The sequence below is a fragment of the Trachemys scripta genome, chromosome 5 (assembly GCF_013100865.1).
Source record: "Trachemys scripta elegans isolate TJP31775 chromosome 5, CAS_Tse_1.0, whole genome shotgun sequence".
In the NCBI taxonomy this organism is placed as follows: Eukaryota; Metazoa; Chordata; order Testudines; family Emydidae; genus Trachemys; species Trachemys scripta.
The window spans coordinates 23,007,096-23,029,109 of record NC_048302.1 but is presented as its reverse complement, the minus strand read 5'-3'; the positions used below and the strand labels follow the sequence as shown (position 1 = coordinate 23,029,109).

The following is a 22,014-nucleotide window of genomic DNA, read 5'->3' as shown; positions in this document are numbered from 1 at the left end:
TCCTCAGATACACTTGTCATGACTCCAATGTCTTCAAATTATGCCCTCAGTGACAACTCTTTGTATATCGCTAGAAAGCCGAACTGCTCTGCTGTTCTCTCAGCTAGGAATGCACGACACTCATAAAACAATAAAAATATACGCCTAAGAGTATAAGCATATCATAAAAACAGATGGCAAACTTTAGTAACAAGTTACATAAAGGGTTTGACCTTTCAAACCAGCACTTTATGATCATCTGCCAGCTCCATTACACAGCAAACTCATTTCCTCCTGCAGCACAACACAGTCATGTAACAGACCTTGGGCCTACTCATGTTCCCTTCACATAAAACTCCTGCTGAAGTCTTGCGTGAGTCAGATGAGCAGGGCATGGCCCCTTGCGATGGCATTCATAGACCTTATGCTGCAATAGCCACTAAGGAGTTAATGGCCAGAACTGCTACTCCCTCATTATTTGACTATCAAAAGCCATGATAAAAAACTGCAGCTCAGGCAGAAGTGGGCTGCTGTCAGAGAGGCAAGGGAGCACCCCAGCAAAGAGTTGGCAAGGACCTGCTTTAGAAACAGACCCAGAAACCCATGGGGAGTGGGGTGAGATTGCTGAGAAACAGTTAAAAGGGACTGGACTTTCTGCACCTTGTCAAGCCCTTGGGAGGATTACAAGACAGGGATTGAAGAGTAGCTGGCATAGGCAGGCATGCTGGGACAGTTTTTATAGTGGGGGTGCTGATGATGGAAATCATGTATTTGGTGTTTGTTATTGCTGCGTCAAGCCAGGGGGTGTGGCAGCACCCCTAGTTCCAGCACCACTGTGCCAAGGCCAGATGACCAGGTGAATGGGGTTTTAAAGGCCAGCGTACCCTTAAATAGTCCCTTGGGGAGAGGGAACAAGCCCTCTCTCGTCTCTGTATCAGATGCTGTCATGCTAGACAATGTTTCATAACAGTTTTTCAGCAGCCTCCATGTCTCATTTAATGCTATTATAAAAGGTCATTGTCTTATGTATCCACAATATTGTTTGGTCAGAGTCCATGCACACACATCCTGACACTCTACTTTGAACTTTCTCAGGTCATCCTAGATGCTGTATGCACTATTACTGCATTCGCTAGTCCTGAATCTTTGTCTGGTTAAAGATACAAAGAGCTCCAGTTTGCCTTTACTTATGCCCTGCATTTTGGAAGTTAGTAAAAAAAAGAAAAATTGGCAGAGGGACGAGAGTGGCTCACTCCTGTGGTGGGACTGGTAAGAAGCAGGACTGCAAGTATGTTGCTGTGAACTTTGGGAGAAGCCATGGGGCTTGGTTCACTTACACTGATATGAATCAGGAGTAACTCCACTGAAGTCAATGGAGTCAGTGATCGAACTGGGAAGGGGAGACTGGCTAATCGGTTCTGATGTGTGCACTTACATTGGATACATTTGTAAGGACAAAAATAAGTGGTGCTGAGTTCCCTCAACTCCCACTGATTTCAGTGGGAATGGAGGCCACTGAGTGGCTTGCAGGACTGTGCCCATAATCAGACTGTGCCCATAATCATCGCCCACTCAGAGGCCAGATTCCCTACTGTTCATTTGGGGTGCACATTTTCCTCACCCCTCAAAATCACTCCCCCAAATAGTTGCTCAGAGCAATCAGTAGTAAAGGGGAAACAAGCAGCCACAGTGGTGTTTCTAAGCCTCATTTCATACATAGCATGAAAATAACGATACAAATAAAAACCGCAGCAGGAAAAGTGACCCTGAAAGTCGCATCCCTCAGTTGTGTTGTTAAAGATATTGCTTACCAAACACTGAGGCCTCCTGTCACATGTCATTTGCAACACGCCTCTCCATGCTGCCTATCTTATCTTTACTCTCAGCCGGCTGGCTTCCCTAGAAAGAAAGCCACAGAAAGGTAGTTACACCCCACTGTCCAACTAATACCGTATTCACTGGGAGACTTCACTAACAGAAAAGATGAAAGGGACAGTACAAATTTTATTTTAAAAAATGTCTATCCTGGTCATTTTCTAACATACCTGCACTTTAGGACTATGACTGATACATTTTTTTCCTTTGCATCTTTGAGTTGTTTTAAAGACTTTTCTCTCCCCTGCTGTTGTTTGTGTGGGTCACCCACCAGGGAGTGCCTGGGGGTGGGGGGCCTAACACCAGCAGCAGCAGATTTCCATCAAATTTCTGGATGTTCATCTGTTAGCAGAGAAATAGCAGCAGCTTCTTCCCAGTCCTCCTTCCCTGCAGCCCTTAGCTGCTTGCAGCCTGCTTCCCAGACTCGGTGATTCTGAATCTGAGCTCGCCTGAAATTTGGGATTGTTCAGACTGGGATTCCAGTCCATTCTCCTCGTAGATATAGGATCAAGTCATGAGGTTCATATCCAGTTCCAAATATCCCCAAAATTCAGGGGTTTGGATCCAGGGGATTCTAGTTTAGGTCTATATATAATAGGAAGTATAACCTCTAGCAGGATTCCTTCAAATACAGAGCCACTGATTTACATATCTTTAAAGACAGATCTGAGTATTACACATAAAAAAGGGTTAGGAGATACATGAGGTAAGGACCTCGTGGAGGAGCTGGGGAACAATTTTGGAAACAAATATATGCCAGATTTCTGTGCATGTTTATATTAACTGCATTTTTACAATCATCACACATTTTAATTAGCACAGTGCTGTGCTCTTTAATAAAGAAGTTTAGAGCGGGTCTGAGAGCTGCTGATGAATGAATGCTGATACCGTGGTGCTGCTAAGGGTACTTACTCTACTGTTTCTTTCCCTTTTGGAGCCACGATTTTGGAGCCAGGATTCTCCCTCTTGTGGTCAAATATAAGTATTAAGTTAACACATCTGATCATGTCTTTGTAGGGAAAATACAGACAAGCACAAGCACTTCATCATGCATTTTATTTCAGAGATAAAAAAGGTTTGAATTCAGAAATCATGTTTTCAGCATTATTGGTGCAATTAACAGTCATGCTTTTTCCTGTATTATATTTATTTATAGAGATGTTAAAAAAGCACAGTTAATCTGCATAGGCCACAACATTGACCTGACATTAGAAAGATAAATAGCATGCCACAGTCCTGAATAATGGATGGACCTGGGCTCAATAGATAGTAATCCCTGAGTCTTATCAGGTAAAGCTTCAGCACTCTTAAATTGGAAGGCAGCTCAAAGTTTGACATTGATACTGCAGTGACTTGGGATCAGGGAAATGAAGAGACCTAACAGATGGAGACCTTGACAGACAGTGCATGGTTGCTAAGACTGAAATCAAAGAACTATTTCCTTCACTCTCTATGTTCCCTCCAGGGAGAGAAAAACTTCCCCTTCATTCTCTGAAACTGTACTCTGTGGTGAGCCAAGTTTTGAGTGGGTGTTAGGAGAGATTACTAACGCCAGAGCTTTGTTAGCACAGCGGTACGTTCATTATGGAGCTGACTCCAGCCCTGACACTACTTAGAGCGAAAGGTCTCTCTATATTTTTTAGCCAGAGCCTAACCTGTTAAAACCTTTTAAAATCTACATGGTCAGCCCATCATCTTATAGGATGGACATATCTATTATAAAAAAAATGGCTATTGTACAATAACATGGCTCCATTCCATTAAATGGCAAAAGTCTTTAAGAGGGAAAGTGGTGTACGGATCTCTGAGCTCTTAGTATCTCCTAATTATGGATATAGATGTTCTGTATCACTCTGGGAATTCTCTCGGGTCTGTTTCTTTAGTCCTCTGCTGGCTTTTTCTCTGCATTCAAAATACTTGTGATTTTCTCTTTTTCCAAACTTCTTTTACTCAGATTGTTCATGAATAGTCATTTACCATGTCATGTCAACATCGCATTATTAATTATTTATATTATATGAATGACTGTAATCCCTAGAAACCCCAGTCATAGACCAGGACCCCATTGTGCTTGGTGCTGTACAAACATGGAACAAACAGACAGTCCCTGCCCCAAAGAGCTTACAACCTAAGTATGAGACAAGAGACAACAAATGGAGACAGACAGATGGGGGAGTACAAGGAAACAATGAGACAATATTGGTCCATATGTTAGACAGTGGTCTCAGCACACCACCAGCTAGCTGTTGTGAAGTTTTTTGTAGGCATCATAACAAAGGAACATTGTAAGGAGGGTTTTGTAGGAGGATAATGAGTTAGTTGTGCAGATGGTTACGGGGAGCTTCTCCCAGGCATGAGGGGTAGCATGGGAGAAAGCACAAAAATGCTGCTTATCATAGAATCATTGAAGTGTAGGACTGGAAGGGACCTCGAGAGGTCATCTAATCCAATCCCCTGCAATCAAGGCAGGACTAAGTATTGTCTAGATCATTCCTGACAGGTGTTTGTCTAACCTGCTCTTAAAAATCTCCAATGACAGACATTCCACAACCTCCCTAGGCAATTTATTCCAATGCTTAACTACCCTGGCAGTTATGCAGTTTTCCCTAATATCCAACCTAAACCTCTCTTGCTGCAATTTTAGCCCATTGCTTTTTGTCCTATCCTCAGAGGTTAAGGAGAACAATTTTTCTCCCTCCTCCTTATACCAACCTTTGATGTACTTGAAAACTGTTGTCATGTCCTCCCTCAGTCTTCTCTTCTCCAGACTAAACAAACCCAATTCTTTCAATCTTCCCTCATGGGTCATGTTTTCTAGACCTTTAATCATTATTTTTTTTTTTTGCTCTCCTCTGGACTTTCTCCAATTTGTCCACATCTTTCTTGAAATGTGGACACAATACTCCAATTGAGGCCTAATCAGTGTGGAGTAGAGCTGAAGAATTACTTCTTGTGTCTTGCTTACAACACTCCTGCTAATACATGCCAGAATGATGTTTGCTTTTTTTGCAACAGTGTTACACTATTAACTCATATGTAGCTTGTGATCCACTATGACTCCCAGATCCCTTTCTGCAGTACTCCTTCCTAGGCAGTCATTTCCCATTTTATATGTGTGCAACTGATTGTTCCTTCCTAAGAGGAGTACTTTGCATTTGTCCTTATTGAGTTTCATCTTATTTATTTCAGACCATTTCTCCAGTTTGTCCAGATCATTTTGAATTTTAATCCTATCCTCCAAAGCACTTGCAACCCCTCCAGCTTGGTATCATCCACAAACTTTATACGTGTACTCTCTATGCCATTATCTAAATCATTGATGAAGATATTGAACAGAACCAGAACCAGGACTGATCCCTGTGGGACCCCACTTGATATGCCCTTCCAGCTTGCTTGTGAACCATTGATAACTACTTCCTGGGAACGGTTTTCCAACCACTTATGTACCCATCTTATAGTAGCTCCATCTAAGTTGTATTTCCCTAGTTTGTTTATGAGTAGGTCATGTGAGACAGCATCAAAAGCCTTACTAAAGTCAATATGTATCACATCTACCACTTCCCCCCATCTACAAGGCTTGTTACTCTGTCAAAGAAAGCTATTAGGTTGGTTTGACACAATTTGTTATTGACAAATCTATGCTGACTGTTACTTATCACCTTATTATCTTCCAAGTGTTTGCAAATTGATTGCTTAATTATATGGTAGCCCAGAGACTGGAAAGCATAGTGTAGCATTAAAAGCAAGTCTGTGCTTTTGTAAAGATTGGCAGTTTGCCTGACAAGCAAGGGATTGGAACTAGGCTGTTTCCAATTTTATGTTTCCAGTTGTGAGCTCTACAAAGCAAACTCCAGTTTCTCATGACAACCAGCAGATGGGGCTATTTCTTTCTTTTCATAGTTTCGTTTCAGGGACACGCTGCTACACTATGTTTTGTCTCCCATGTGTGCACTGAGTTCCTGAATTGTTGAGTTCTTTGCCAAATGAAATGAGATGCAAACTGCTTCTGTAATGCAGATATTTTTTCTTTGATTTTGTAAACCAGGTTCTCAATTCCCCACCCCAGAAGACCCTGCTCCTTCCCCCACACTCCATCTAATCAAGATTTCTGATTTTCAGAGGCGCTGATCACCCACAACTCCAGTTGAAGCACTCTGCAGTCTTTGTGCCTTGACAGTGGCATCAACCAGCTCTCAGCCCTAAAACCCACAGATTCAGTCACAAAAGGATGTCCCTCATTTAGGGGACTCCAGGGGGGTAGAGAACATTATGGTAGCCCCGCCTAGTCCCCAGCACTGAAGGTATTGCCAGGGAAAAGTGATGTTGACTGGAGACCCTGTGTTTAGCTGATCCAGGTTGCCAGTTCATTACCAGCCAGCGCATAATAAAGCAGCCTTCTGCTGCCCCAGGCCATGCCAGTGTCTGATTTTACCAGGATGGGGGTACACAAAGATGTCTTAAAGGCCCCTCCCCCAGATGTGCACCAAACATCCCCTGGCAGAGCCAGAGTACCCAGCTCTATGACCTCATTTTTTCCCCAGAATAATTTGTTTTCTCCCTGGAAATGTCTTTCTTATTTTGCAACTTCTCCCTTACTTTTAAACTCTGTGAATTCACAGCAAATATTTCCCCTCTCAAGTCAGCTAGCAGGTGGTAGGCTGATGCTCCGACATAGGAAGGCATCAAAATGTCATAACCCCATTGACTGTTATACAAAGCACAAAGGATTGGACAACTCGTCTTGAAAAAGTAATACAAAATGTGAATGAAAATCTGACTGACTCAAAGGAAATAATGTTACTCGGTTGCATCTTATGTCTTTTATTTGTCCATTTATGCTTGCGGTGCAGAATGCTGTAATTGTATTCATGTTACTGCTTTTGTCTCTGACTCTCAACTCATTAACAAAATATCATCATAATTTAAAAAAAGAAATCTGGACACTATTCTTAAAATATTGTTTCCTGTGTTCTAGAAGAGAATATGGTAACTCTATATCCTCTTCTCATTCAGGCCTTAGTTCAGACAGGTTCTTAAGCAAGTTCCTGGTTTTAAGCATGTGAGCAGTCCCATTGATGTTAGCTGGATTACTTGTATGCTTAAAATTAGGTGTGTGCATAAGAGCTAAATATCCCACTGAATTGGGACCCTAGGCCTAATCCAAATCACACTGAAGTTAATCGCAGACTTTCCATTGACTTGAGTGGGAGTTAAATTGTGTCCTCAAATTCCTTCTAACATTATGCTCTCTCCCTGAATGTCCATCAAAAGGGAGTTGATAACATTTATCTAATAAATAATAATTAGCTCATACTATTTGTATTGCCTTTTCCGGATTTCCAAGGATTTCCTGTCTTCTCTGTGTCTGTCTTCCAGACTGTCAGCTCTTCGAGGCAATCACTATCTCTATTTTTGTGTACGTCTCAGAGCAAAGCACACTGATGATGCTGAAGAAATTTATCTTTGTGCCTCAGTTCTTCATCTGTAAAGGGGAATATTAGTACTTCCTACCACTTAGGGGTGTAGTGAGGTTAAATACATTAAAGACAGCAAGGTGCCCAGATAGTACAGTAATGGGCATCATATAAGTACCTTCTCCTAGCTCTTAGCAATTTGATGGCCCAAAGATACGGTACCTTCAGAACCTAATTCACTACTCTAATATACCAGATCTGTACAGGTGCAGCTCAGTTGTAATGCATTGTTGAATCTGGCCTTTTGTCTCTTCATGTGATGGCAGTGTGCTTTGCTCTTTGGGGAAGGCTAAGGGACCAGGGAAGGCATTCACGGAGACCTAACTGGAGTTTACTTTCATAGACGGAGGATTGTCTTGCTGGTACCTACACCATACAAAAAGGGTAGTCAGATAAAAAGGGGGGAATAAGACCTTCTTGAGGGCACAGCCCCATGCTCCCAACTGCCCAGCACCCAGGTTTCTGGCCTGACTAGCTTACCCAGGCGTGAAGTATGAGACTATGAGTTCATATTCTGTACAAGCCTTTTATTTATTTAGTATCTTTCAGGCCCAGTGAAGGCTGGTGATACTGGAAAACGGGGAGGTGAAACTGACACAGAAATGTACCCTCAGCTCATGTATAGCAGCCAGCTAATCCATAACGGAGTAAGCAATATCTGCTGTGTCCACCCTGAGGAGCTGCTCAGCTCTAAGAAGAGTCTTACCATGTAGAATCAGTTTATAACATGTGCTGTGTAGGGTTTATCCATTGCATGCACCTCTGTACATCATCTGGCAAGGAGCACAGTGTAAGACCCGGAACAGGATAGAATGGAATTGATCACCACCTTTATAAAGTGCTTTGGAGCGACAGTCTGCCCCCTGCTCCTGGTGAGTTGCAATATTGTTAACATCCCAGGCAATAAGTCAGCTGCTCTCATGGGCATACATTTGTCAAGAGTGCAGAGGTCTGCAGCTGTTCCCCCTCGCTGTGCTCCCTCCAGGGTGTGAGCCATCCCCAAATAAATTACTCCAATTTACTCTTCCATGGCACCGCAGCCATCACTTATCTCCCCCCAACACACTCACACACACACACGCCTAGAATGCCACTTTGGAAGTCACTGCCATATTGTGGCAGGGAAAAGGGAACTGGCTCAGAGTGAGCTCGCCCCACCGGGGCACGGTTTTTGCCTCACCCCAGTGAAGACAATTCCCTAGATTCTAGGCCATGAGAGAAAAGAAAACCATTTGACCATCTTACAAACAGAGCCTCAGGCTGCAGCCCCTGCCAAGGTAGGACTTTGCCCTCAGAATGCATAGAAGGCTCATGTCTATAATAGCTCCTTAGCTCCTGGAGTACCGCCACCCAGACACTATTGTGCTTGTATTGTAGACCCAAGCTCCAGGTCTGCAGCCTCACAGCCCTCCTCCATCACTGTGGCCACCTATGACTGGGTCTATCAGGCCTTCTCTGCCCCTTGCTGGATGTACTGGCACCCTGGTGCCACTTGACTTGCTCAAAGAAAATCCACCCAGACTGGGTTATCAGCAAGACAGTCCTCCAGAGGCCTAGATGGGCCAGGAAAAATACTGCCCAATCAAGAGTCAGCAGGCCAGTTAAGAAGGCTGCCTACATCTTCTCAGGGCAGTGAAGGGTGAGACTGGGACTGAGGAGGAGCTGCATTGTGATAACCCAGAATCCCAGGCCAGGCCAGGCGCTGCAGGTAGCTGTTTGCCTTGGAGTTATGTTTGTTTATTTAAGTTTCAGACTGCCAAAGACTGAGTTTATTACTGAGCTGGATATAGACTCATTCCAAGCTTATGGCCACAACCTGTGGATTGAGGCAGGGAGCGCCTTCTGTTTGAGGACATGTTTGGCCCTGCAGGAGGTGCTAGGGAGCAGTCCCATCTGCCACACCATCTGATACCATGGGAGGGTGTAGCCCCTTTGAATGCCTGCCTGGCATGCACAGAACGAGTCACTAGAATACAACACGGGGATAATGCAGCACCTGCTGCTAATTATAAAGGCACCAGCTCCCACAGCAGACTCTCATGTATTGTTGCAATACATAGCCTCAATGAGCAATTCCTAACTGCAGCACACTGCTCGGGCTGCCTGTTCACTGACATGCCCCCAAAACATTCTGTGTTGATGCCACTGATTCTAGTAGTGTCTCTAATGCTCCTCCCTCTTAATTCCTCTCTCCAGGTCAGAGACGCAACCAGATACAGCATTACTGCTTATTCCTGGCTCCCTGCCCTCCTAATCACCAATTCTAAATCCCTCTCTGTACTTTCCCGGCTGAACAAGCCTCCAAATCCTTCCTAACTCCACTCCTGCCTCTCTCAGTGGCTGCCTCTGAGCTGCCCTGGCAGACCCTGTGGCCATTCAAAGACTGCTTGGAGATCTTCTAACCTGCATCACCAGGGCTTATGCCTCATGTAGCCCATTCCCAATGACCCCTCCCTGTTTATTGATCTCACAGGCCCACACCTTTCCTTCAGCCTTTGCATGCTCCGTGGATGCCTGGCCATTGCCATCCCCTTTGAAAAAACTGTAGCCCTGCTAGAGACTGAGTTGAGCACAACAGCCGAAAGTTGAGGAGTTGAGCTCAGTTGAAACCCAGATGGAGGGAGGACAAAGATGACTGTGTGCCATGGAACCTTCTGGAGTCATGTGGGGACCAGAGGCCAGGGGCTGCTCTAACTTACAATGTGCTGCACACCAGAATGCGTCTCTGTATGTGTACATCTCCTGCACGCACCCCTGGTTATCTATGGCCATTCTGAAAATCCAGCTCAAAATCTATTTCAAAAGCCCTGTTTCATTAAAATGTAAAATCACCCTGGGGTTTTAAAAACTCACTTTAGAGTCAAGGGTGAAACAGCTTAGCTGCAGAGTAGTAAACAGATCTGTAGCAAACTCATCCACAAAATAAAAACACAGCCTTCCTTGTGGATGTGTTGGGTTATGCACAGGTTCCAGAGAAGGATGAGTAGGTGCCACAAACAGCTTGCAGAAGGCAAGGGGGTAGGGCTCGCAGCAAGTCTTTTGATTGGAAAGAAGCAGCCTCACCCCAAGTGGTGTTGACATTAAGATAATTATAGTTAGAGTCCCTATGCCAAATCAGCTGTTGGCCTGTGTTAGTCTGGCACCCTTCAGGCTGTGCTGGGGAGGGATCAGATAAAGAGGCAGTTATGGAAAACAAACACTTGGCTGATTTCCCCATAACATTTTTGGTTGGGGAAAGAAATAAGAACAGCGAGCTCCAAAATTCAACACAGTTCCTGTGTCAACATCTGAGCCCACAAAAGCAAACCAGCTGCTTCGCTAGAGGTCCGGGACCAGGCCAGGAATGTAACAATGCGTTATTGCAAGTGCACCAGCTTTTACCTCTGGCTTTTCCATAGCCTGCTCCATCCCAGAAGGAGATTCCTGCAGTTTCTCCCAGATCAATGGCTAGATTTTTAGAAAGAGCTCAGCTTCCATTTAGGGACCAAAACAAGTAGCCAACTCTTCAGCAAACTTCACCCTTGTGTGTTGGGTGCACGCTGGGTACTAATCACTCTTGGAAATGTACATGTTAACAGACTGCAAATAAGCCTATATGAGCTGCAGTACAGACAGACCCTTAGTCTTTATCTCAGGAGCAGACAAATAATTGATCTCTTGGGGCTTTTTAATTTCATTTTTCCATTTAGTATTATGATGATGATTAATTATTTGTATTACGATTGTGCCAGGTACTGTACAAACACTGAGTAATCTAGGGCTCTAGCAATGTGTCTATCATGTGTTTTCTTAACTATCGGCATCAAAATAACACCAGGCCTTTTGTGAACTATAATGGAGAATCTCATTCAGTTCAATATTCAAGCTGAATAGATTTTCCAAATTTCCTGAGCATGTCATAGTAGCTGCTTTTTGAGACTGCTGGAAAACATTGTCCCTTACATAGGTGGTCAATGTTTGGCTTTGAGTGTTCACAAGGGTGAAAACTGCAGGGTTTTTATAGGATTAAAATCTTTTGCATTATATTATTACTAACAAAAGGATGATGCATTATCCAATGTCCTTACAAACTGTCAATTCATTCTGGGTGCTGGTGAGACACCGGAGCAAAAACCAGCTAGTCCCCACTTAGACCCCACACTGTGTAGGAAGCTGCCACCACAGGGTGTGACTGCAGCTCATATAGACATATCTGAGCTAGCTTTAATTTAGCACGGGTCCCAGAGCAGTGAAACTGCAGCCGCACAGATGGCAGTGTGGCTGAATAAGCCCGCCCAGAACCCCAGGTAATGACTTGGGTGGCTATCCTGCACTGAAGCCCTTTTGTGTGGCTTCACTACTCTGTTACCCATGGTAACTTAAAGCTAGCTGGTGTGTATCTACATAGCTGTAGTCACCCCTTGTGGTTGCGGTATTGACAGACCCTTAGGCTTTACCTCAGGAGCAGACAAATGACTGAACTTTTGTTTTTTTTTTATTTAATTTTTCTGTTTTACTGTATTACTGCAGCACCTAGAGACGCCCATCGAGATCCAGGACCCATTGTGCCAGGCACTGTACAAACACAGAGTATGAGACTGTCCCTGACCTGGAGAGCTTCCAATCTAAATAGACAAGACAAAGGATGGGAGGAAGGAAGTATTATTTACAGATGTGAATCTAAAGCACTGAGGCCCAGATCCTCAAAGGTATTGAGGCTCCTAACTTCTGTTGAGATCCTTTGAGGAGCTGGGCCAGAGCGATGAAGTGATTTGCCTAGGGTCACACAGGGAGTCTGTGGCAGAGCGAGGAACTGAAGCCAAATCTCCCGAGTCCCTGTCCAGTGCCTTAGTTTTTACACAGCAAAGGAAAAACCTGTGGCTCTGAGTCTCAGACTTGAGTTTGGGCTGCCGGGCTAAAGATAGCTGTCTAGCTGTTCAGGCTCGATCTGGGCTCTGAGACCCTCCTACCATGCCAGGTTTCAGAGCCCAGGCTCTAGCCTGAGCCTGAACTTGTATAGTGTCATTTGTAGCCCTGCAGCCTGAACCCCACAAACCCGAGTCAATTGTTCTGGGCTCCAAGACTCGATGCCACAGGTTTTTCTTTGCAATATAGACATACCCTGGACCACAGAAATGTCCTTCACCCCAACCTGTCTTTCACCAACACCTAATTAGGGGAATTAAAAATACCAAGTGAACAGGAAAGTAACAAAGATTTGGCTAACTGGCATTTTTGGATACAATCGGAAAATGTCTGTTTTTATATATACTCCTCCTCTTCATCCACCCAAACCACATCACAGGGCCCAATCCTGCTCTCCACGAAATCAAGAGAAATGGGGGTTGGCCTTTATTTTGCACACCCAGTGACATGGCCAGGCAGCCCCATCAGACAACATGGGGATTTATTTGGTTTTCAACCAGTAAATCTGGGGCTCTGAGTTGTTAACTAGAGGGAATGTTAAAGCAAAATGTCCGCTTTGGTAAAGGAGTTTTGAGCCAGGCTCATGCTCTTGGCATGAGAACTAATTTGCAGACTGAGATGCTTTGGAGTAATGCTCCTTTTTATCTGATAAGCCCTTTGCCTTTTTAATTTAGCAGACAGAATCTCTGGCCACTGTTGAAAAGATTAGAAGACTTGATGCTTAACTACATTGTGTAACAAAGGGGGTGGAGGGAGAAACATCCTCCCTTTTAGCAAGCTTCAGAGAAGTGAGCAAACAACCCCAAACAAAAACCCACAGGGTGCAGAGTCCCCTCCCCAGCAGTGGAGGCAAGTGAAACACACAAACAAAGGGCTGCTGGCCCACTAGCCCAAGAGCCAGTCCGGTCCTGCATTCCATGTGGCAGCACTGCAGAAAGTGGTAGGAGTGCTGCAGAATCATGAAGGCTACTAGTCAGATGAAGGGCCATGCTCAGGTAGAAGCCATGTCCAGCTTCCTCAGCCAGCAATAGTTACTCTGAAGCAGGGCCTCTGAAAGAAGGTGTGGGAAAAGGGATCCCTGAGAGAACCTTTCCCTTCTGCGCTAAAGAGAGAATGAAACAGATGGGAGAAATAGCTTGACAAAATTAAATGGTATAAAGAGGGAGGGGCAGGGAAGGGACTTAGAAATCTGCATCCACTCCAAGTAAAACGGAGGGAATGAGGGAGCTCCCACAATCAGAAAGGAAGATAGCGGCTGCTTTGCAAGATAAAGGCCTCACACGCCATTCTGAGTGCAGAACATGATTGCTACATTAAAAGCCAAATGACTTACCCAGTGCGAGCCCCATGGCATTACCCCATGGCATATGCATGGAGTGTAAGTCTGGCAGAATTTTGGCCCAAAGCACGTAGTATTCGGAAGGAGAACTATTAACCCTGAGTTTTAAAGCAAACCCTGTTCAAGGCCACAGCCTGGTGGGACAGTGCTGCTAGTGAGGCTCACAGGCTCAGGAGTGAAGCAGCCCAGAGAAGAGTAAGGACATAACCCAGCGCTGGCTGGTCTGACAGAAGATAACACAAAAGCCAGGTGATCATTGCCCCGCATGGGAGTCACAATAACATGGGAAAGTGAGAGGCGGAGGAAAGCAAGGCTAGTGAAGAACCCCAGCAGCTCGACTTCTACCAGGAGGACTTTCGCTCAACAAGACAGACGAAGGACTTTTCAACCTGTCCCGTGTATTTGAAGGAAAAGTATTCTACTGGAAGGGAAGATTCGCCTTTAACCAGTATCCCCAGCTGTGGCACTCTGCTAATATTGTAGTCTACTCTACATGATCACAGAATGAGACTGCTCTGTTTTCTCGGGAAGGCTGCCGAAAGGTTGAGTAGCTCAGATAAGGAGAGATACCGTCGTGTTGGCATAAATGTGAGAAGAGGGGCTTGTTCCAGCATCTGCCATGGGGGTGTCCTGTTACACAACCCTTTTGGAAGAGGATACAGTGCCGTATAAGGAACACAACTTCACTGCAGTCAACACTAGAGCCAAGTTTGTTTGTTTTTAAACTTGACTTCTGTCCTAAGATCCTTTTCATGAACTTTTACCCTGATTCACACAATCATCGGAGCGAGGCGGGGAAACCCTTTGCTGGTGTTGAAACACAGCCAGTCTCCTTCCCTTCAGAAGGTACAAAAAAAACCAGAAGGTCATAAGGACACTCATTATAGGACAAATACTCTCATTACAGAGGAGCCTGGCAGCAATTTCCTGGCTACTGTGAAAATGCTGAAAGCAAGACCAGCAAAGGCGAGTCTGATAAGTTATTCTGCTTGACATCTGGGCTAAAGAATTCACCATATAAGTAACCTAACTGATAAGAGATGAGGCAATGTGATCCTACCAGCATCTGGTGCAATGAAGAAGGGTAAGACGGCTCCTGAGCCATGTAGCCGACTGAAGCTAAGATACTAATAACAAGACTAACGTGAATTTTTGCTTAAGAGGGAAGGGCAGATCCTGAACAGCAGTAAATTGTCATCGCTTATAGTCTAGGGAACTATGACAATTTACACCATCTGAGGATCTGCCCTGGAGTTTTTTCTTTTGTTTTTCCTTCTGAGGGGGATAAGAGAGGAGTTGGGGCTGGGGGGTTGAGTACAGGTGTACAAATCCATAGAAACTGAAATCAGTTAAGAATGGTAATAGTAGCAGATTTAACTGTGCCCAGGGGCTGTATTCCTGAACTGTTAGCTTGCCTTATGGAGAGTCGGTTGGAAGTTTTGAATCCAACCAGTCATTTGAAACCAAAATATTTCCCTTTCATTAAATATTCTACTTCGCTTTTTTCCATATCTTCAGATGTGGAAGTCCGCTCTAGAGCCGAATGCCCAGGGTTCTCCTGGCTCGGGAAGAGCTGCCAACTGTACCTACTCTTTCAGGAAGAGAGAAAGAGGCTTTTACATTTTCCAAATTTTTTTTTAATCTTATGTATTGAAACAAACAAGACAAAATAGTAAAAGGAGAAAAAGCGATAGAGGAATCCAAATAGAACGTCCAAGAACTAACTTAGGGCCCCAATCCTGCAGTGGACTGCTGCACCCACTGACTTCTGTGTGGGGCTGTGTCTGAGCACAGAAGTCTGTCCAGTCACTGTCAATTGTATGATCAGAGTGTAAGTCAACCAAAGCCATTTATCAATCCTGGGGGAGGGCAGTAGGGATTCCTGAGTGCAAACCTAGCTCTGTCACTGAATGTGTGTGTGTGCCCTTGGACAAGTTCTGTATCCTGGGTGTTTTCTTCACTCCAATGTGTACAATGGAGATAACAACTAATAGTTATGTCACGGGGGCTGGTCCCGACGGGGTCGGGCACTCAGCTTACCCATGACAGACTCCTCTAAGCAGTTAAGGAAGGAGCTAGCAAACAGGTGCAGCAGGGGAGTTTTGTATGGGAATTTAGACCGGAATTGCAAGAGGCAGCTACATCTAGCAAACATACTTTAAGGTAAGGCCAACCCCCTCCAAGAAACAAAACATACAAGAGTAAAAACAATGCAGGCAGAAGTCCAGCAGCAGCATGGAGGCTATCCAGCGTATGGCACTGAATGCAGCATGTACTATTGCTTGCCTCATGGGCATATGTGTGCACTTGGTGCAAACAGCTCTGGGCCCCCAGAGACACAGCACAGGCTCTGGAAGCGAGTGGCTGAACTGGAGAAGCTAAGGGGAGACAGACTGATACAGACAAGATCTTCAGGGACACAGTAGTGTGGTCCCACATCCAGTCTGATAGCCTCTGTGCTGTTAAGGAGGATGAAAGTCTCGGGGAAGAACAACAGGCTGGAGCAAAGGAAAATAATCCCATGGGACCCTCCTTCCAGATGATGTCACAGTGAGGATACACCTCATAGGGAGGGACCCCCATTACTAGGAAGAGCCAGGTAATAGTAATAAGGGATTTATTAGAAGTATAGAACTGCATGATAAATTGCCCGCCAGATGCAAACATTGCAGATCTCCCGAGACATCTCAAAAGACTGGGCTAGATGGACCATTGGTCTGACCCACTGTGGCCATTCTTCTGAGCACCTGAGCCTAATAAATACTTATGAGGGCTCAGTCAGGAAGCCCCATACCAGAGGAAGCTCCTGAGGACAGATTCCTCAGGGGAGCTGGTTAGGAAGCTACTCCCATTGGTGTTTCTCTGGAGAGCAGAGGCTCATGGAGAGGGAGGCTAAGACACACTGAATGTCCTGGGCAAACCTCATGGAATTAAGATAAACTTTATTGACTTAAGTTAAACCTTCCTGAGTTAGGGTTAATGCCTCTGGGGATCCACTGTATTAAAAACACAATTATGTATGTGTGATTGTGCCATTGTATGTACTTCGGGGAATGCTAACATTATTCTTCTGGTTATCAGCTCTTTTGAAGCCACCTCCTGAAGAGGTGCGCATATACTAATTCAAACTGGATTCTCCAAGGACCACCAGACAGAGAAAGGATTTGTGGATAAACACCCTGAGTTTAAACTGACTCTGGGCAGCCTTTCTGATCCAGCAAACAGACAGGACTTCTGGTCCAAGGTGGACCCAATCCTTGCCTTCCACTCAAGAGTGCAACATCAAATATAACAATGAGATGGCAAACCGAACTGTTTCACACTATACATGCTACTAGGTATGACAAAAGTAAAACCCACATTTTCTTGTTATCACCAACACAGCTGATGGAGAGAAGTCAAGGAAAGACAAGGGAGAACAGTAAAAATGTGAATACCACCCCCATGATCACAAAATGTTGGGAGAAGAAAAAATAGACAGCTCTTGACGCAAAAACTTTATTAAAAGATCCTTTAAGCATTCATATTTAGTCTGTTCACATTGTACAGCTGATTCATTTAAAAACACGTTAAAAAACAGAACATTCATTTCAAATTAAGTAGTAGATGAATTATGGATTTTGATTACACCAAATATATACATCGAACCATGGAGAATCTAAGTAGTTCCAAGGCAAACTATGTAACAAGTTTACACAATTGTACTTTTGCATTTATAGAGTTATGACATGCGAAGTTGCCATACTCAAAACATAAGGTAAAGAGGAAACCTTGTAGCTGCCTATGTGAGGCATAGCAGCTTCAGCAGCCAGGAATACACCTGTGCAGTGGATATCCAGTACATTCAGCTAGTTGGATAAATGACCTATTTATCTAACTAACGGTGACAAACAGTTTGTCAAAGATGAAGAACTAATCTTATTCTGTTTTATTGATCTAAATTGGTTTCTAGTTCTGTATTAACTGGAAAAGTCAAAAGCCTTTAATTATAGCATTTCCATCTACCAAAAGACAGAGGGTGGAATCCTGACCCTACTGACGTGAGTGGGACTTTTGCCATTGACTTCAGTAGGGCTAGGATTTCACCCGGACTTCATTTTCCCCAAACACATAATAAGCAGCAACCTCAGTACTTTGTTTTCCCCACCACCATTACTTTGACCACAAATTTTACTCCATGATTATTCACAGATTCATACATTTTAAGGTCAGAAGGGATCGTTACGATCAACTAGTCTGACCTGTATTTCACAGACCATGGAACTTCACCCAATTTCTGCATCAAACTCATAACTTGTGTGAGCCAGAGCATTATCTTTTAGAAAGATCTTCAGACATGATTTAAACACTGCAAGTGAGGGAGAATTCACCACATCCCTATCTAAGAATCAGCATTTCATTCTCCACTTAGTTGGAGAAGAAAGAACAGTAACTTGGATTACTCTTGTGACTTCACTACTCAGCTTCTCCAAAGATCTTGCCAAGGTCCTCCAGCAAAGAGAGAAGAGTGAGGCAAACGGAACTCTCCTAATCTTTGTAGTAAAAATAAATTGCTATGTGTATGATTTTTAAAATACTGAAACAGTCTTTCTGCATCCTAAGGGCTAGACTGTGATACACTTAGTGACAATGAGGAGCACCTTACTCCACTGAAATTGCTTTCTGCCCTATTTAACATGCATACGTGCATCAAAATTGGGCCCAGAAAACCAGTGAAGAGCAAAACAATCCTTTGCTTTGCAGTTCACCTCTAAGATAGTTTAGTTTGTAATACAAAAGCAACCTCCTGTCCATTGATAGAATAGATGCATAGGAGGTAAAAACTCAGTGATTCTATTTAATTCAGTTCACAAAACGTTTGGGTATATATAGTTAGTCCTGCACTAAAAGCCTCTTACAATAGGCAACTGCTGTCATAAAAGGCCACTGTAACTACAGTGGCACAGATTTTCAGATCAATTTTGTTCCTACATTTTAAAAGATCCCTTCTATTAGGCCACAGATTTTTGCTGGTCCCTTGGGGCTTAAGACCAGTTTCTCTGTGTACGTGTTAGGAGCTGCCAGAGACAGCAGGAGGCTGACAGACTAGAATATATTGTTTTAAAATGCATCTTGGATGTAGATAAACACCTGAGTCTGACTTGGACACCTTGATATTCCACATAAGCAGATAGCTGGCTAAAAGCTAGAAGGAGACTGTTAATTTGATCCCCATACACTATCAGAATGCACCTCTTCCTTCCCTCTGACAGGCTCTAAGCCACCAAATTCACCTTCAATGCCCAAAAAATGATATTCAATAAATAAACATTTGCTGCATTCAACTCATTAACTAGTTCTCAAAGTCCAAATTCTGAACAGTACATAAATAGCCACAACACTGAAAGGCAAAGGAGTGGTTTTATTCTACTCTTTCCTCACTCAGTATCAAATGCCAAACCATAAACTCAAGAGCCCAGCAACACTGTAGTGCCTGACTCATTGGAGAAAAACAGGCCCTGTCACAAATGCCTTTAATTCCACTGACCGTGTGGACTGGACTGTGGTGGGGGAAAAGTGTGATTGTGGTTCTGAAGAAGGGCAAATAGCTATGATTGTGTAAGGAAGAAGAGCCCTGAGAAGCAGGATGTCTTCTACAAACAATGCAACATAATGTATTTTTCTAGCATGTGATCAATGTGGTACTGAGTACACTACCCACCTTAGATCCACATGAAAGGCTACAGTCCTACATGGAAATACCACAACTCTGGTCTTTACTAGGGAGATAGGCATTGCCATACCAGATCAGATCAATGGGACAGTTAGCCAGTATCTTGACTCCCATAGTAGCTATATGTTTCAGGGGAAAATGCCAAAAACTCCACAGTGGACAGTTATGAAATAGGAAAAGCTTTTCCTAACCCCCAGCTGCTCACTGACAGGAGGTGGTATATACCTAAATCCAGTAAACCCCATGGGCTCAATGATATCTAGTGGCAAGGTGGTTCCACAGGTTGTGTGTTGTGTTTAAAAAGTATTTCCTTCTATCAGTTTTAAATATGGTGCCTCTGAATGTCCCTTTAAGACATAGTGAGAAAGGTTAATGGGAGCCCCTCTACACCACACATTTTGTAGAGCTTTATCATATCCCCTTCTTGGCTATCTCCTTCCTAACATGATAAGAAATTATTCATTAATTCTTTCTCTATGAGAGGACAGCCAGACAACAGACTCAACAATCTCCAATTTGCTATAAAACTAGGTGATAGGCTATAGGACAGTGATGTAGCAAAACCTTAAGGAACCTAAACTCACACTCCACTTGAAATAGTGTTAGGGGACATACTTAAACCCCATCTTCAAGCTACTCTGAGTTACTCGCCTATTAACTGGCGCACAGACGCTCTAGGTACGGTATTATTCATTACCCCCCAGCCATTCGATAGAGGGGTTCAGCTCAGAAAGTGGCAAACACTACTCCAATTTGAGCACATTAGAACACTAACAAAAACCAGAACTAAATAAATCAAACATGTGCTACTAAAAGCCTATGTCTCTGAGGTACCTTCAGACTGGATACATGGCTAATGGACCTCATGAAAGGGAGAGACTAAGCACCAGTTGGAGTGAGGCAAAATGTTGATGGACCTTCTGCAAAACTGTTCCCATACAGTTCTGCTAATGCACATCTATCATTTGTTGCCTACACCACCACCCCAGCTGCTCCACTCCCAAGCCTCTCCTGAAAACAAACTGCTACTTGTACCAAGGCATGGATGGATTTATCATGTGGCTAAACGTTCACTAGGGATTAAGTGGAAATCATCAGATTTGTATCGTTACCAAGGCTGCAGTTGTCACAGGAGAAAGGCTAGTAGTACTGCACACTGCAGCACTTTGTTATCTTCTCACCACTTTATTATTAGTGGCACGCATTCACAAAGCAGCACTCAGAACATACACTGTGAGTTGAGGCTATTGTAGTACCCATAGAAAGATGTGGCCTTTCTATGATACTCAAACGTCTTTAACAAGAGTCCTGTGGTTAGTTTCTCTATACATGCAATAGCCACTTTCAAAGCCTTGCTCTCAGGCCTACACATTTAAAGTTTTGAAATAAACCGTTGAGTCCCAGAAGTGCAAAAAGAGACGCAGAGTGGAAAGAAGGCCCCACTGAAGGCAATGACAAAACTCCCACTGACTTCAGCAGGGCCAGGAGTTCACCCTAAATGCTCAAGGGAAGAAGTGTTTTGTCAACACCAAATACAGACCCAACCCAAAGGTATTGGGGAACCAATTTGTTCCAGACTAAGAACCTGTTCTTACTCCCACTAGTGGCAACTCAAGGGAAGCAGGGCTGGGCCCAGGACTTTGGACACAAACCCTTAACCCAAAGTAAAAATCTTACTCCAAACCCTCAGCAAAGGGAGCTGGGGGAAGGAAGGGATTATAATTGTAAAACACTAATATACACCCATTCCAGTGAGCTTTGCAATAGCATTGGATATAATATATATATATTTATATATATTTACAAATATTGTTTCACAAACTCTTTACTTATAAAAGCAATATAAATATTATTTACACCATATAATACACTGAGTAATGAGACAAGCAGGACACTTTCTGTATGCAAAGCACTTCAGTACAATATTAAGCATAGTTGTCTAAAGGATGCTCATGCATCTTTAAATATATGCAAAGAGAAACAGCTGCAATGGCGGTACAAGTTTGAGCCTGGGCATGGGAAGGGTTAAAGTAACAGAGGTTCAAGATTCACATTGTAATAAGTGTTTGACCAGACAGCTCAGCAGAATTTTCTCTCAGGTGATTTATTTCATTTTAAAATCTTTCTTGCCAGAAGCAGGTCCAATGTGAAAAATATGATGGCAAAACTAATGAGAACTCAACTCCAATTTCACTCTTCCTGACTTTACTTACACTGGTGTCTAACTAGCGTAACTCTGATGATGTCAGGAGAGTTGTGTAGCTGATTTACAATGGAGTAAGTGAGAACAGAACTGGGTGCTCTCGGACAGATCTTTAGCTGGCCTGAATTGGGGTCATTCACAGAAGTCAACAGAATCTGGCCCTTTGTGCCTAATTTGACAGACTCCCATATTCACCCTTCCACATTAAAAAATATGGAAGAGGAAAAAAGAAAGATGCTGTCACCTTGAACAAAATAAATCATATTTCTGTCTGAAAATCTGGCAGCTACTGTTACAAGCAATGCCCAAGGCTACAAAAGCTAAACCAATTAGTTAAAAACAAAAAAAGTAGAACAGGAGTACTTGTGGCACCTTAGAGACTAACAAATTTATTAGAGCATAAGCTTTCGTGGACTACAGCCCACTTCTTCGGATGCATCCGAAGAAGTGGGTTGTAGTCCACAAAAGCTTATGCTCTAATAAATTTGTTAGTCTCTAAGGTGCCACAAGTACTCCTGTTCTTTTT

General features: G+C 43.6%; 1 long non-coding RNA gene across 1 annotated transcript; it reads left to right on the top strand.

The window, feature by feature from the left end:
• The first annotated feature begins 14,276 nt into the window (after positions 1-14,276).
• On the top strand, positions 14,277-17,096 carry LOC117878238. Its single transcript, XR_004645934.1, has 2 exons — positions 14,277-14,656; positions 16,654-17,096. It is a non-coding gene; the product is annotated as an uncharacterized LOC117878238 (long non-coding RNA).
• Positions 17,097-22,014: the final 4,918 nt, after the last annotated feature.